The 16,620-nt window shown below is 45.5% G+C and overlaps 1 non-coding gene across 1 annotated transcript; it reads left to right on the forward strand.

Annotated features, from left to right (window-relative positions):
* The first annotated feature begins 279 nt into the window (after window positions 1–279).
* Window positions 280–353, forward strand: Trnat-ggu. Its single transcript has one exon. It is a non-coding gene; the product is annotated as a tRNA-Thr (tRNA).
* The last annotated feature ends 16,267 nt before the right edge of the window (window positions 354–16,620 follow it).

Raw genomic sequence — 16,620 nt, forward strand, 5'->3', positions numbered from 1 at the left:
GTTCTCAATATTACTACGGCTGCACTTGTCAATCTTCACTCAATCCCATTATATATACGGTGCAGCCTGTCCCTATGGGGAGGAGTGGTTCCCTAGATATCCTGGAAGACGGGCCCTTTCCGACATTTGCAAGCTGAGATGACGTGCCACGTCACTGCCGCATGTCGGAAATAGCGCGTGCCTTAAATCAGCAACGGTTGTCGTCTACCCAGTTAAGCGAATTCGAAACTAAACAGTACACAGAGAGCTGGTCAGAAATTGAGTCCGCCGAAACCAGTGGCCAGGATGGTCTAATCGGTTAAGGCGTCGCCCCGGTCAGGCGAAGGTTGCGGGTTCAATCCCCGCTCCTGGCCCAATTTTTCGCCAGCTCTCTTTCCCTTTCCCTTTCCCTAACTTTAATGCAATAAATTCAATAATCACCTTCTCCCCTCTTCGTTCTCAATATTACTACGGCTGCACTTGTCAATCTTCACTCAATCCCATTATATATATATATATATATATATATATATATATATATATATACCACGCTCTAGGCTCGGGGGTCGGCACTCCGTTCGCTGCCACGAACAAGTAAAGGTGTGTTTTCTAAGATATGCCTCGTTGGTCCTTCCTGCGGGTGAGCAGTAGCACCGAACCCTACATTATTTGGCGCCCAACGTGGGGCAAGGACGATCGGGAAGGCCCAAGGGCTCTGTGACTCACGTACTGCACCCGTGTCGATCATCTCTTGGAGCGCCTTGTCCAGCAGGGCTCTCTTGAGTACGCTGATTGGTCGAGGGTTGCATCGTAGAGGCCGTGTATTCCCGATGTCAATTGAATGCTTTAAGACACCGGTTCTGCCGGGGTTCTTCGTGAATATTGGCGAAAACTCCTCCAGGAGTCTTTGGAGACGCCGCTTTTGATGGTCCGTAGCAGGACACTTCTGCAAAGAATCGCTTACCGCACATGGGGGTCGCAAAGCAGGCGTTCTAACGCCAATGTTGTCGACACTGACGATACAATCCTCTCGTCTGGTAAATGGGATCAGTTACGAGTCACTACCTAATCGGTAGCCTTTGTTCGGAAAGTAAAGAACCAGGTTCTCCCCGAAAATAAAATTTCGCCCCAAAATAATCGGTACCGTGAGACAAGGTAAGCAAACGAAGCGCTGACGGCATTTTTTCTCGTTGAACCCGATCTGTAACCTCACGGCTTGACTCGCGAGCATTTCTGGTCCTGACGCTAGCTGTAAGCGCACGTTAGTCTCGCGCAAGTTGGCTTTCTGCTCTCTGCAGCGTTCAATCAGGTAGTCTCCAATAAGCGACAGGCTCACACCGGTATCAATCAGCGCTGCCACAGCTACTCCGAGCACTGTAACTCAATTAGCTCAAGGTCAGGCTGAATTCGACATACCGATAGAAGTATTGCCGAGTTGTCCATGGTCATCGCGGCCGGCAGGCGTTCAGGGGTCAACGCCACCGGCCGTACTCGTTTCCCGAGGCTGCAGGGTTGTTGCGCAGTAAATCGCGGCAGCCACGCCGGAAGTGGCCATGGCGACCGCAGCCGAAGCACCGCACCGAGTTGCGCCAGTCAGGGCCGTGCGTCAGGCTGGCCTGCGCTTGTCGTTGCGGCCCTTCTTGGTGTCCCTCATTGGACCAGCGATCGGCGCCCCGGTTGGCATTGCAAGGGAAGGACCTTAAATGGATTTCTCCCTGGCGTAGTCTCAATCCAGCCGGCCGGGCACATAGCCGGGGGTCCGAACCATCGAGTGGTCTCCCGCGCTCCCATTGCCCGAACGCGTAGGAGTGCAGCAAACGGGGTGAACAGACAGCGCCATCCAGGGTTTGGCGCTGAGTCGGACCTCTTCTGGGCCCGGGAGCTCGCCAGGCACAGGACGGCTCAAGAGCTTCTTCAGGCGGTGGCGGGTGCCGATAGTGCAGCTCGGCAAGGAGCGTCTCTTGTATGCCGTGAGCGTCCCGGGCCATTTGCTCCAGGGTGGAATACGTGCGGCCATGCAGATAGGGCCGGAATCTTGGGTGGCTCTGTTGCATCACCCGAGCAACCCTGTACGACTCCGACGTCGTTGGGCAGGCTCTTTCATAGAGCTCCTGCATCACCCGTACATATTCGACGAGGGTCTCGTCCGGGTGCTGGGTCCGGCGCTCCAGTTCTCGCTGGATTCGAGACTGGTACCCAGGTGGAAGGAATTCATCTTGGAACTTCCGCCGAAAGTCTTCCCAGGTGAGGAAGGGGGCCACGATGCGCCACCAGCGCGTGGCACTCGCCTGGAACGCAACGGGCAGAACCCGCGCAAGGACGTACTCGTCCGAGGCTCCCGTGGCGAGCTTATAGGCCGCCAGCTCGGCCAGGAAGTCGGCCACGGACTTCCGGTCGTCGTAGCCCGTGTACAACGGAACCGGCACCAGGGGCCGTGGACCTTTCCCTTGGGGTCCGTGGTCAGCCAGGACCAGGCGTTGCGCGACCGTGTCGCAGAGGTTGGCCACCCGAGCCATCAGGTCCAGGGACGTCGGGTCAGGCCCCTCTCCGGTCTCGCCTTGGTCTGCGGCGGCTTTTTGGCGGGTCTGCATCGCAGAAGCAACCGTAGAAAAACAGCCCAACACAAAAACATAACAAAACACGAAAGAACAAAAGAAAACACGCAATATACTACAATATGCACACTATTCACAACGGCCAAGCCCCAATGACAAAGATGGCGTCCAGTGGCCGAAGCCTAATCGAACGACCACGTAGGCCTATCGGGGATGGCAAAAGCGAGAAAAACCAGGCTAACACGCCTAAAACGGGCTAAAAGCCTGCGGTCCAACCCGCGGGGGAGCAGCATTCACATGCTGCACAGGGTTGCACGAGTTTGTGCGCATGCCTTTCGGTTTGAGCAACTCTCCTGCCACATTCCAGCGTCTTATGGAAATAGTGCTTGGAGACGCACGGCACAACTACGCCATGGTATATATGGATGACGTAGTAGTCTTTTCACGCACGTTTGAAGAACATCTTGTGCACCTTCTGACTATTCTAGAGCGCATGCGGAATGCTGGTTTGACAGTTCACCCGGGAAAAATCCAACTGGCAACATCTAAGATTAACCTGCTCGGTTTTGTAATCGACGATGGAGCGCTTCGCCCTAACGAGGACAAGCTGAGGGCCATAACAGAATTTCCTTCCCCCCATCATGCAAAGAGTTTGCAGCGATTTCTGGGAATGGTTGGATTTTACCGCCGGTTTATCCCCGTCTCTGCAGAGATAACGCGGCCTTTTAACGAACTGCTGCGCAAAGGCGTCAAGTGGCGTTGGACAGAGGCACAGCAAAATGCTTTCCTTCAACTGTCCAGAGCTATTGCTGAGACAGAATCTTTGAAGCTCCCAGACCTCAACCATCCGTTTCTGCTGCAAACCGATGCGAGAGGCTACGGTTTAGGTGCTGTGCTGCTTCAAGATTTTGATGGTGTCTTACGACCCGTTGCGTTTGCTAGCCATACGTTGACAGCAGCTCAACGAAATTACAATGTTTGCGAGCTCGAGTGCCTATAGCCATCAAAGGCTACGTTTACATGAATGCGATCGTAGCGCATCGAATCGAGCAGGGACCAATCCCACGCAGCCTGTCTCCTTACTTCTTCCTCTTCCACACTACTGCTACCAATCGAAACCGTGAAATCTCGACTCGATGCGCTACGGTCGCATCCGTGTAAATGCAGCCATATTCGCCCTGCAGAAATTCAGCATGTATCTTGATGGCGCGCGCTTTGTGATCCAATCGGATAATGCCGCCTTGTCCTGGCTTCAGCGGTTGGCAAATCCGGCAGGGCGATTAGCACGCTGGGCACTTACGCTTCAGAAATGTGACTACACCATTGTGCACAAACCAGGCTCACAAAACAAAGTTGCAGACGATTTGTCGCGCGCTCCGCTCGGCGAAGAGCGCGTGCCCGAGGATGCCAATGTTGTGGCTGCGATAGATGCTGGCGCGCGCTGATGTACTTTGATTAGCCGAGATGAGCTTCGTGCTGCACAGCAGAACGATGGATGGAACGATGGACGATGGACGAGACCAACGTGGCAACAGAGACGCTGACATGGGTTTTGACACGTACTCGCTGGCTGAAGACGGTCTGCTCCTCCGGTACATACCTCTGATCGACGACGAGGAGGGTGGCTCCACAGACACTCCATTTCGAGCCGTGATACCTCGCCGAATTCGCACGTCCTTCATTAGATACTACCATGACCCTGCTTTGGCTGGTCACAGTAGTGGCCGCAAGACTTTTGAAAAGTTAAGCCGTACTGCAACTTGGCCAGGAATTCGTCAGGACGTGCTGAGGTGCGCTTGTTCATGCCCGGTTTGTCAGAGAGCCAAACCGCGCGGTGGTCAGCCCCCTGGTCTCATGCAGCCAGCCGTGAGTCGATCCCCATGGGAATGCGTTGCTGTCGACGTCATGGGCCCTTTCCCACGCAGTCCGCGTGGCAACCAGTACTTGTTGGTTGTCACGCATCACTTTAGCAAGTGGGTGCAGCTATTTGCATTACGGTCGCTGACTTCCAAGAAAATCTGGTCGTGTCTGATGGAGACGTTCACACGCTTCGGATTTCCGGCGAAATTGATTAGCGACAACGCTACTTACTTTGCCAGCAAAGTGTTCCGAGACTCATGTGCCGAATTGGGAATGCAACACAAGCAAACGTCTCCCTATCACCCGCAGGCAAACATCACAGAGCGAGTGAACCGAAACCTGAAATCGATGTTAATATCTCACACCGAACGTCACCCTGACTGGGACGCCAAGCACCCAGAGCTCGCGTTCGCAACACGCACAACCGTTAACCGGTCTACAGGTTTTACGCCAGCTTGCCTTAATTTCGGAAAAGAGCTGACTTTCTCGCTGGAAAACACTTGCACGACCAACAACCGTGGCGCTGCTCGCTCATAGGGTCAGTTTGCAGGAAGCGTACGACGCAGACTCAGGGACATCGTTCGTGATGCCCGGGAAAGCTTGGATGCCGCACGGCTTCAGCAGGCTGAGCAGTACAATCGTGGCCACCGGGACGTGCAATTCGAAGTTGGAGACCTTGTACTCTGGCAGACACACCCACTTAGTGACGCCTCCAGAGGTTTCACAGCTTCCCTGGCGAACAGGTGGGATGGTCCGTATCGAGTGCGAGACAAGGTCTCTCGCCTCACGTACACGCTCGTTCATTGTGAGTCTGGACGCCTCGCTGGACCTGTTCATATCACCAACCTCAAACGGTATTATGAATCAGATGACAAATTTCTTTCGCAGGTGGAGAGTGATGCCGATCCTGGTTATACTTAATTCTCCGAGGACTTTTCCTGATGTTGGTGACGAAGATTTAGAAGATGCGCGTTGCAATAGGCTTTGGCGAGGACTAGTTTCCGCACCATACAGATTGTGCGCGTAGTTCTGTGCAATATACACCGATAGTGTGTTCGCAAATTTAGCTAGTCTATTGCCGCGCCCGACGTTACCAACGATTTATTGTAGAAGCCTTTGCCGAAGACAACTGTTCATTCCTTTTTTCGTTCTTTTTGAACCTTCGACATGTCCCGCTACCGCCCCAACCGTTGCCGGAGGTTCTCTCAACGCCCTCGATGAGCCACGTGGTTTCGGGGACTACGGCAACGCAGTGTGCAGCCGAGGACCCTCTACCGGCCCTAGCTACGCCGCCAGATCAGCAGCCCCAGCTGCGGCTACAACGACGGCTACGGGGTACACCAATGGAGTCCAGGGCCGATACGAAGGTCCACCTGAGCGTTACGTTGCCAGCCACGGCCCCGGGGGTGCCCACTTGTTCTCAGGTGGTGCGGTGGACCCGCATCAGGGGTCCCTGCTGCTGTTGTACGGCCTCAACTCTAACAAGATGAACGCCGAGAGGCTCTTCAACCTGCTCTGCCTGTACGGCAGCGTCGTCAAGATCACTGAAGAACAAGAACGGCTGTGTCATGGTGCAGATGGAGGACCACTTGGCCAAGCAGAGAGCAGTGCGTCACCAAAACAACGCACAGTTCTCCAACATCAAGATGAAGCTCGAGTACTAAAACCAGGAGTTCCTGAATGACGCGCAGCTGCCCTTTCAGCTTCCTGACGGCACGCTGTGTTTCAAGGACTTTATTTGCAACGGCAACAACCGCACCACCAATCCGGAGGCGGCCTCCACGAACCGCATCCGGACGCCTGCATCGTCACAACCCCCTCCTCCTCTAACACCAAAAACCAGAGAGCACAGCCACGGAGCCAGAGGACAGAGAAGGGGAGAGGGGGGGGGAGGGGGGCACGCTCGAGGCTCGGGGGTCGGCAGTCCGTCCGCTGCCACGAACAAGTAAAGGTGTGTTTTCTAAGATCTGCCGAACCCTACAATATATACGTATATATACATCTATACATATAGATATATATATTACGTATATATACATATATAAAACGGGCATGGTGGCGGGGGGCCGAAAGCGTGGGCATATAACTAAGTAAAAAAAACTTGTTGAAAACAGCAACAACGGACGATTCATTCTTCGACGTTTCGGCAGGAGTCCAGTCTTCCTGACGAAGGCCGGACTCCGGCTGAAATATCGAAGAATATATCGTCCGTTGTTGCTGTTTTCACTAAGGGTGTTTTTTCTTCCCAGTTATATATAATGGGTGAAATGCAGCCGTAGTAATATTGTGCACGAATAATGGAGAATGTGATTATTAAATTTATTTCATTAAAGTTAGAATGTGATTATTAAATTTATTTCATTAAAGTTAGAATGTGATTATTAAATTTATTTAATTAAAGTTAGGGAAAGGGAAAAGGAGAAAGAGCTGGCGAAAAATTGGGCCAGGAGCGGGGATTGAACCCGCAACCTTCGCCTGTCCCGGGGGACGCCTTAACCGATTAAGTTTCGGCGGACTCAATTTGTGACCTGCTCTCTGTGTACTGTTTTTAGTTTCGAATTCGCTTTAAAGAGGTCCTGGAATCGTATTTAGGTGTGTACCTTTTTTGCGGTTTCCCAGTCCCTCGGGGTTCGGGCAAGCCAGCGGGCAGGGACGGAGTAACTAAATATCAGGGCGTCATATTTTTACCGGACTACGCCGAAACCTCCTTCGCCTACGGGGACCACCTGTGGTGCCGAAAGAGCGCGATATGTGACGTCTTAGGTCCTGGGCTCACTACTGGTCAGAGCCGCTAAAAGCTTCTTTTTTTGTCGAAATACAGAATATAGGTGGCGCGAACCGTTTCAATTATTTATAAAAGTAGTTTATGTTCACTTTTTTTAGATCAGAAAAGAAGCAAATACAGTTTTTAAAGTACGGAAACAAGAAATGACCCGTCGACATACCCGCCACCAAGCGATGGAAAAGGGGGCGCATACAAGAAAGGTGTAGTGGGATCAGGCGCCAACGGCGGCGAACGTAGAAAGGTCCCGGATGTACGCGGCGGCGCAGGGTCGTTTTGACTGGAGGATCCGACAAGTTCCGTGCGTTCCCAAGGTCTTCGACGAGAAGCTAATTAGCTTGCGGTTTGGCCTTTTGGTGGCATGGCAGCGCGAAGCAACTCCCGTGCTGAACTGATATTTACCGCGTGTTTGCTGTTGTTTGTGGCCAATGAAGTGTCATGCCGAATGCGTGTTTAATCGCGAAGCACATGCAATGCACCCGCCCTTGCTGCCCGCTTCATACAGACTATCCAGAGCATGCTTTAGTGCCGCTCTCTCGAGCCGTAGACACGGAGTGCGGCAGCCCTGACCGCTTGCTGAGCTAACTACCCCTTGTCTAGTTCACGGCCACTCAAGCAACCGAGGACGTCATGAAGGAGGTCAGCTTTTGCCTGTTTTTGTAATTTTAATTTGCCTATAACTACTAAATTAAAGCGAAATTCGGGAAAAGAAAAATTTTATTAAGTTACTGCGTTCAGTGCGCTCAGGCTCGGTGCAAAGTTAAAAAAAAAGAAGTAAAAAGGTCCTTGCAGGGCCCCTTTAATTGGGTAGACGACAGCCGCTGCTGATTTAAGGCCCGCGCTAGTTCCGAATGGCGGCAGTGACGGGGCAGGTCATCTCAGCTTGCAAATGTCAGAAAGGGCCTGTTTTCCACGATATCTAGTGAACCACTCCTCCCCATAGGGACAGGCTGCACCGTATATATAATGGGTATGAGTGAAGATTGACAGTGCTGCCGTAGTAATATTGTGAACGAAGAGGGGAGAAGGTGATTATTAAATTTATTGCATTAAAGTTAGGAAAAGGGAGAGGGAAAGATATCAAAAATTTACCTAACTTTAATGCAATAAATTCCAAAAATCACCTTCTCCTCTCTTCGTTCACAATATATATATATATATATGCGTGTGTGTGTGTGTGTGTGTGTGTGTGCGTTACAAGAATCTGGTAAGAGATACGAGTTCCTGAAAAAGGTGACTCTCTAAAAATAATAATGTAATGATTCATGAATTACTTTTGATACTGATCAGCCATAAGCTATATAGCTACGGGCGGTTTTATTTTGTTCCCATCATCCCTGCCCCATAACTGTATTATTATCGTAACTGTGCCGGTCGTATTACCGAATGATCAAAATAGTTCAAGAGTTACGAGACAAAGAAAAGGTAAGAATATACGTTCTTAAAAAGTATAAAAAAAATCTCAGCGATTCCTAATCCTCTATTTGACATTAACTCTATGGTTCAAACCATCACTCTTGCTGCTTCACTTTTAAGCAGTCTACAACTTTTGTATCGTATTATTGCACCAACCTCGATGAGCACGTCATAGATCACAATAAGCCTTTTTGAGCTGTCAAGTACAAGAGCTTCCCCGTCTTTTGAAAGCATGCCGCCAGGCAGCGGACGAAAAGGGGCTTTCAAAGATGCCATCGATCATCGAAAGAATGGCTCAATTAATTAAACGGGATCGAATCGCGAACACGTTCATCACCAGTCAACCTTACTTCAGAGAATTGGAGACTCTGTTCGTGAACTCTCGCTGAAAAACAAGACTGCATCGTTTACTCGATCTACTTTTCTTTTAAACAAGATGACCGATGTTTTTTTCTTGATACTAGAGGTTCTATCATTAAAGCTCTAGGCCAGATATTTATTTGAAAACTCGGACGTTCCAAGACCAATTCTTGATTTTGTTGACGGTATAAAAATTGAAAGTACGTACTTTGGCCTCCAACTGTATTAGCTCAACGAAGCTCCTTGGAGATAAAACCAAGCGACGCAATAGAAAACCAGAGGATCCTAGGTTTAGTACTTATGCCTGCCGGTTCCTATATGGAAGGGGATTGTACCGACTTGAGGTCGACAAATAAACGCTACCTGCTGCGCGTTGAAGATTTCAGTTTAGCAATCGCTTTGGATTGAGTGACTCTCTAAGACGATGGAGTGGATGATCAAAATTTGAATTTCAGTGCGACACATAAACAGTAATCGTGTACAAATTTTTACACTGAACCCCCCCCCCCCCCCCTCACACCAAAAAAGATGAAATACATCGTATAAGTAGTTTTGGTAGGATCTTCCCTCATAATTTTTATCTCGAATTAACATAACTTCAGATTTTATGCTCAAGTTCAAATGCCCTAGGAAAAACATTAAGCTATATGGATAAATAAGCAAATAGGCATTCTGAGAGAGATAATAAACAGGCTGACCGGCGGGTAACCATAGTGGAGAAAATTATCAGTATTGTCTGATGGGTTTCCCGCCCACCCCTTAAGCGGACAGTGGCGGACGTGGTTACGAAGAGGTTCTTTCGCAATATGGTTGAGATTTCTTAGGAACGCCATTAATAAAATACTGAGTCGTACGAGCTTTGCTGATAATGTAAAGGTTAATTTTACACAATGAATGCGCTACGTAGGTGGTGCAAACTTCGGCCCTCGGCGTTGTGAAGGGTGATATAATAAAGAGGCTGACTCACTGGTGACAATACAGGAGTGAATAATGAATATTGTCTGATGGGTTTTCTGTCCATCCGTTTGACGGACGGTCGCGGACGGGGTTACGAAGTGACTTCCGTCACATGGTTAGGATATCTAAACACGACCATTAATAAATGAGTGAATCGTTCGAGGTTTACATATTAGGCTTTGATCAGAGAAGATCAAGCACGCGAGTCCAGACGTATTTTTTTTTTGTTGATTTCTTTTTATGTTGCTCATCGACATGTGTGGGAAACATAATCTAAAAAAAATTTTGCAAATCAACATAACGTTAAAAAGAAAAACAATGATGACTGCCCCAATATGGCATATTCCATTTTTTTTAAGTTTTAGTTTATGTTATGTTTGGTGACACCTACTACGCAAACTACATATATCATAAATCTAGAATATTCTGCATTTATAATATATAGCGTAACTATAGATTCAAATATGAGAAGGTTGTGGAGTTTATATTGTTTACGTCAAAATTGCCTTTTACGTTCTGTCACTACATTTCAGAGCAGTTATCTAAAAACGCTTAAACGCTACAACACCAAAAAAGATTCTGTCATATATTGTTATAAAAACGTTTTTCGAAGGATATCTAGATCACTGCTTAATTAAAAAAAATATATTTTTAATGTTGCTCCAAATTTGTTTTAAAATAAAAGAAGTGAAATTTTAAGATGTAATAAAAATATAGTCGATTTCCCTGGTATTTTTAGTGATAATCCTTCGTCAAACGTTTTTTTTTCTTATTCAATACAACATGCTGCATCATTTTGTTCTTTTTCCCAAAGTTACAAAGCTGCAAAGTGCACCATCCACGCCATTTTTGATCACTACCACAGATAAGATTATATTTTGATTCTGTGTATTTTCTGTTAAATAATTTTGTGTGCTTTATAGGGCAATTGGGCTCAAGTTATATATTCTACTAATTAAAACAATATCCGCGATGCCCGTCCTTTGTATTTAATTAACCGTAAGCCTCTTTTGCCCTTTAATGTTACGAGTTCTTTGAGTTATACCCGACTTTTCTTATTGTAATCGCTACGATTAACACATGTTTGCAGAAAGTAGTAGGAAAGTAACAACAGGTGAAAATTATAGGCAAATATTGATATTTATATTCGCAAGTAGGCAGGAATGTTTCAACCAGCAAGCTTGTTAAAATATCCTATTTATGGCGGTTGTAGGGCGGGATGACCGAGATTAACTCATGGCTTCAGTGGCATACTTTCACTAAAAGCTGCGTTAAGAAAAAAAATATTAGAGATTATCGATTCGAGAAGAATAAAAAAAAGAAATAAAAAAAGTAAAAAAAAATGATGATCAATAATATCCAGCTCATTAGCTGTACGTGTTCGCAGGAGGGTGTCTGAGAAATTCGTATTTTGCACCTCCTTAAGACAGCCTGACGAATTCCTCTAAGCTCACGTACTGCAGTAATTTAAACGAGCGCGGGAACATTCGTCATCTGCCAATGTGGCAAAAAGGTAATGCACGAACTGATTCACGCTGTCTCACGGGCGCAGCGTTCCGTTAGAATTCGAAAGTGTTCATGGATTAAGCCCGACACCGGCTCTCTAGTTAAAAAAAAAAAAAAAAAAAAAAACGGAGGTGAGCTAGTGAATGACATTCATAGGAACCCTAAAACGTAGGAACAATAATGATAAAATTAAAAAAAAAAAAACGAACAGAACAACAAAGCCTCTACTTCGTTGTTCTGTCGTTTTTGTATCCCAATGTTTTAGTATTACTATAGATCTCTGATTTTCCTTGTTTAGATACGTAGGATGGAGCTCTTCCTGAAATGGCAGACATTGCTAGACCTGGATTTATCCCGGCAAAACAGTCGATTATCACGTTGGCGCTGTATTTAAAAGATGATGGTCTACTGATGCCGACGCTGTTTTCTCGCCTAGCGTCGTTCGACCTGACTGATAGGAGAGCAATGCAAAGCCGCTAACCCTAAAAACCGGCACGACCACCCATAATACCAATTCTAGAGTCACGAGGTTTAAAAAGCATCCCTTGCAACCCAGTTGTGTCACAATCTTTACTTGGTTTGTAAAGGGACCTGATATCGTTTTGACTCGCTTGCGGTACCGGTGTTACGCAACACTCTTGTCAAAATCCTAAATTCCCCAAAAGTCAACGCCGGCGTCAATGGCGAAATGCCACAATCCTTAAAAGCGACGTGAGCAATACTAGCGGCGCCGACTAAACAGTGCAAAATGGGAAAGGTGGTGGCTCAGACAGAAAGCAAACCACAGAAACCGGCGGTCAGCCGGTCATACAACCGAATAGCCTATAAGAAGTTTGGGATGAAACATTACCAGATCCTCGCTATTATATGTGTAAATATTCGCATATAATATGAACAGCTGTACCTAATTTTCTACTCCTTCCTGTAAAAATATATTCCAGCAGCGATTACATTAATTTTCGCCCCGATTTTGTGGAAAACGTTCAGGTGAAGCTCCAGGAACTTGTGAATTTAAACGGCAGAACAGACTTATTTAATAAAAAGGGAAAGCAGCGCAGGTATGGTATAATTGGTAGAATACTTGAACTTGAGCGCAATACCCGAACACAGCACAAGTAATATATATATATATATATATAGCCGTAAATTACACGGAATCCAGGAATGGGCAAAATACAAGCAAATATGTATCGAAATACAAATATGAAATACTTCGTCAAAAAGGTATTTAATTACAAATCTAATTACATTTCTAAAAAGCATTTAAGTACAAGATACAAATACAACGAAATGTATTTGGTCTCCCTTCAAATACTTTTCCAAGTAAATTCCACAAAATTTCCGTCAGCGACTTCAGGGAACCTGCAACGGGTTTCTGTGTATCTCATTTTAATTTTGCGTCGCACACTCGGGAGTTAGTGTGCGAGGCTCTAGTAACGTTATAGAAATATAATCACAAAAAAATGTAACCAGCTTGGACGTAATAGGTGAAAAAAGTACAGAGCTTCAAGCAGCTTTTTTGTCGACTACATTTTGGTATAGACCAGCAAAGAACCGAGATGACGAAGACGCGCAGCACTAGCTAGAGATTTTTTCATTGTGACAACTCGCACCAGTTACAAAAATCTGGACGTCCCGCGCATTCAGAATGTTCCAGGCAAAAATATGGATGGAAGTCAGGCTGGAAAGCATCACAAGTTGTCACGGCACTTATTTAGCCAGTCTCCCTGTGAACGTCGATTTCGTCACTATTCTTGCCCTGGACAAGCACCGTAATCACAAAGTCACTCAGGGCTTGTGCTTCATTCAGAGACACTGCATTCGATGCAGAACGTAGTTTTCTGCCTGCTCTGGACAGTAATAATAAATTTCAGGGATGTATTTTTGGCCACAAAATTGTATTTAATTACAATTGTATTTGAAATACCGATGTTTTAGTATCTAAATATGCACGTCAAATACATTACCCAATTTGTAATTAAATACAAATGCAAAATACACAAAGTATTTTAAATACGTATTTCAAATACTTGTGTTTGAAATACTGCCCTTCCCTGACGCAATCAAAAGATAATCTCGTCTTTGGCATTGGGCAAAAATGCCTGCGCGGAAGGTGCAGTTTGGAGCGCTGTAACTTTGAAGGAAATAAAATAATGAAACACGTTTCCTTTTACGCATCAACACAAAAGTATGGTGGCGAACCGTCACTATAAATTTCAGAAAACGAGAACATGTTCATTTTTTCTAATTGCCCCTTGAATATACTTAACCTAATAATTTAGAACAAATCTGAAACGACATAAAAATGTCAATTGTTTAGATAAAGGAAATATTCATACATTATTCTAAAAGCATTTTAAGAAGGAATATGAGTTAATTTTTTTATGTTGTAGTTACTTATTCGATTTGTTAAGATAACGGCGCAAAAATCTTGTATCAGAACGGCAAAGGAGCCATGCTTGTGCAATTTAGACAAAAAATAAATAACCTCCGTAATGCTTTACAAATTTAAAACAATAGTTCGCATAATAAAGATAAAAATACATCCGAAATTGCGCGCCATATCTTATCCGAACAGAGCCATTAGGGGAAGGTGAATTCTTTATAATAAATACAGTTGGCACGCGGCATAAACTGCCGACCGATTGAAGGTGTTCAATAGTAAACAGATATTCTAAACAAAAAAAACATGGTCCAAACGCATCCTCATTCTGGCATGCTTTTGTACATATGTATTTTTTCTTTTCTTTTTTCATCGGCTGTTGCTTTGCGACTAGCAATTTCAGCACGTAATGACGCATTAAGGACACTCTACCTGTTGCATTACTTCTTTTTGTTTGTTTGTATTTTCACTAATGGTTGGCGACGAAGCTAGAAACACTGGGAAAGTACCCGTTTAATGTGGCCAACTGTGCCAAAAAAATGACCACACCTCGACGTGGTGAATGATGTTAATTCGGTCGAAGCTCTGGTGGTCTGATGATAATGATTTTGCTCATAGGTAATGCTGATGATGCTGATTTTTTTTATCGCTCATAGGTTGTGCTGAGTTCCGGGTTGCATTTATAGAACGTGATTATATACGCATTTCAGCATTTGACCGCAGCGGCCTCTCGTCTATAAACGTTAAGCCAATGCATGCAAATTTTAACGCGATTATATACTTATCTGACCGCAGCGCCCTCTCGTGTATAGCTGTTGAGCGGCTACATGCAACGTTTCATCCATGACATCCCCAGCTCTTGAGTTACTTCCACGTCTCAGAGCCCCCTACTCATGCCGCAGTCGTGGCCGAGTGGTTAAGGCGATGGACTAGAAATCCACTGGGGTCTCCCCGCACAGGTTCGAATCCTGTGAACTGCGCAAAATTTTTTTTTTTTTTAAGAAGACAGATGGGATGGCAATCGATGCGAGCACGGACGCAGGACGGACAAGGCTAAGGAGTTTCGCCCCTAAAAAAATACAAGATTCGGCGTCGCGGGCATCGACGTCGTCGTAACAGGATATTCATGAGATGAAATAAAATTGCTTTATGAAGCACGCTACGGCTGCTTTTATACACGTTCTAGGTTCCACAAGGTTATAATCTAGTATCATCAATAACAATAGTGAATAAACAATAAATTTTCCTTCCAATAAATTGGGAGGTTCAATGATTTTTATACTTTGAGCAAATACTGCTTAGAAGGAATTTCTGACGTTAATGGCCCATGAGACACGCTTTAGCTTTTTATCACACGCAATGAAGATTGCGGAAAAAAATAAACGGAAACGAGCAGCGTTCACCTTCTCAGTTCGCAGCCAGAGAAAGCGGCCACGTGATCTGGAGCCGAATTTAACCCCCAATGTTGAACATGGCCGATCGCTGGGGTTGATAAAGCACAGGACAAGTTCTAATATCCACACAATGTTATGGTTCTGATACTGACGTAATTTCAGCGATTGGACAAAAGCCACTACACGAATGCTTGTTAAGCTATTGATTATCACAAGCCCAAAGGGAGTGTTCTCGCAATGCTTGGGTTCAATCTATGAGCCGCATTCAAATAACGTCATTGAGGGAGACTTTGACCCCCAATTACGTCATCAGGTTTTGAGATTGAGAAAAAAAGGCTCGCCTTTGTCCTTGCAATCATACCATAACAATGAAGTTTCCTGATCAGAGGCGTTGCGTGCGAACATAGTTGTGCCCCATGTACTCGGTTCACCCTTAAGCTGAGATTAGAAGCCCCGCCTTCAGCGCGAGCCTGCTGGCTTACGCAGTGACGTGTTTGCGCGTTCCTGCGCGTTCACACTTGTGTTATCCAGGGAAAAAAACTTGCGCTAAAGGCGGAGCTTCGATTGGTTGGTTGGTTGATTTGATGATTATGGCGCAAAAGCTACTAAGGAAATAGAGCGCCAAAAACAAGACTGTTGCTCGAAAAGGTTTAGGGAGAAGAAGGAGGCTTTACCCTATTGGAAAACCCCAATATAAACAGCGTATTATGGATATTGGTAAACAATATCTTTTTATTGTATTGCAATACAATATAGACAGTGTATTAGAAAACATTACATTTATTGTATTGTATTACAATAAGGATTTGTTATGGGGTTTCAATATCCATAATACGCTGAAAATATTGGAATCCAATACCGTATAAACCCTTATTGGATCCCCATGTGTAGTATGGGGATCCAATAAGGGTTTATGATTCCAATATACTCAGCGTATTATGGATATTGGAATCCAATATATTATATCGGCTACCAAAAAAACTATAAACGAGTTGGAATATCACGTTCAGCGCAACATTTCTCTGCAACGCAGTCTCTTCTTGTGCGTATTTCTGAGTGATAAATTAAAAAAAATGTTGCTGTTGTGAAATTGTGAATAAAGAAGCAAAACACTGGAGTTATCCATAGCAAATATATTTAACATATTCCTGAACTCGAGGATCTGGCATTTACTGCAAAAGAAAGTTAATTGTTTAGGACTCTCATTCAAAAACTTGATGTTTGAAAACAGAATGTGAAATCCTCACCTTAATGAAAACAGCACCTGCTAGCTTTAGCCATATAGAAACTGCAAAATAAATATTTGTGATTAGTTTGCAACAAGTAGCAATACTTCACCAAGCGGGTAGATTCAAAATTACGTCTGCGTTTGATTGTGGAAAAATAAGCTTCAATGCCACTGCCACAGGTCATTCTGTGCTCGGTCAA

Source organism: Ixodes scapularis, unplaced genomic scaffold (genome assembly GCF_016920785.2).
Source record: "Ixodes scapularis isolate PalLabHiFi unplaced genomic scaffold, ASM1692078v2 PGA_scaffold39__5_contigs__length_11793443, whole genome shotgun sequence".
Classification (NCBI taxonomy): Eukaryota; Metazoa; Arthropoda; class Arachnida; order Ixodida; family Ixodidae; genus Ixodes; species Ixodes scapularis.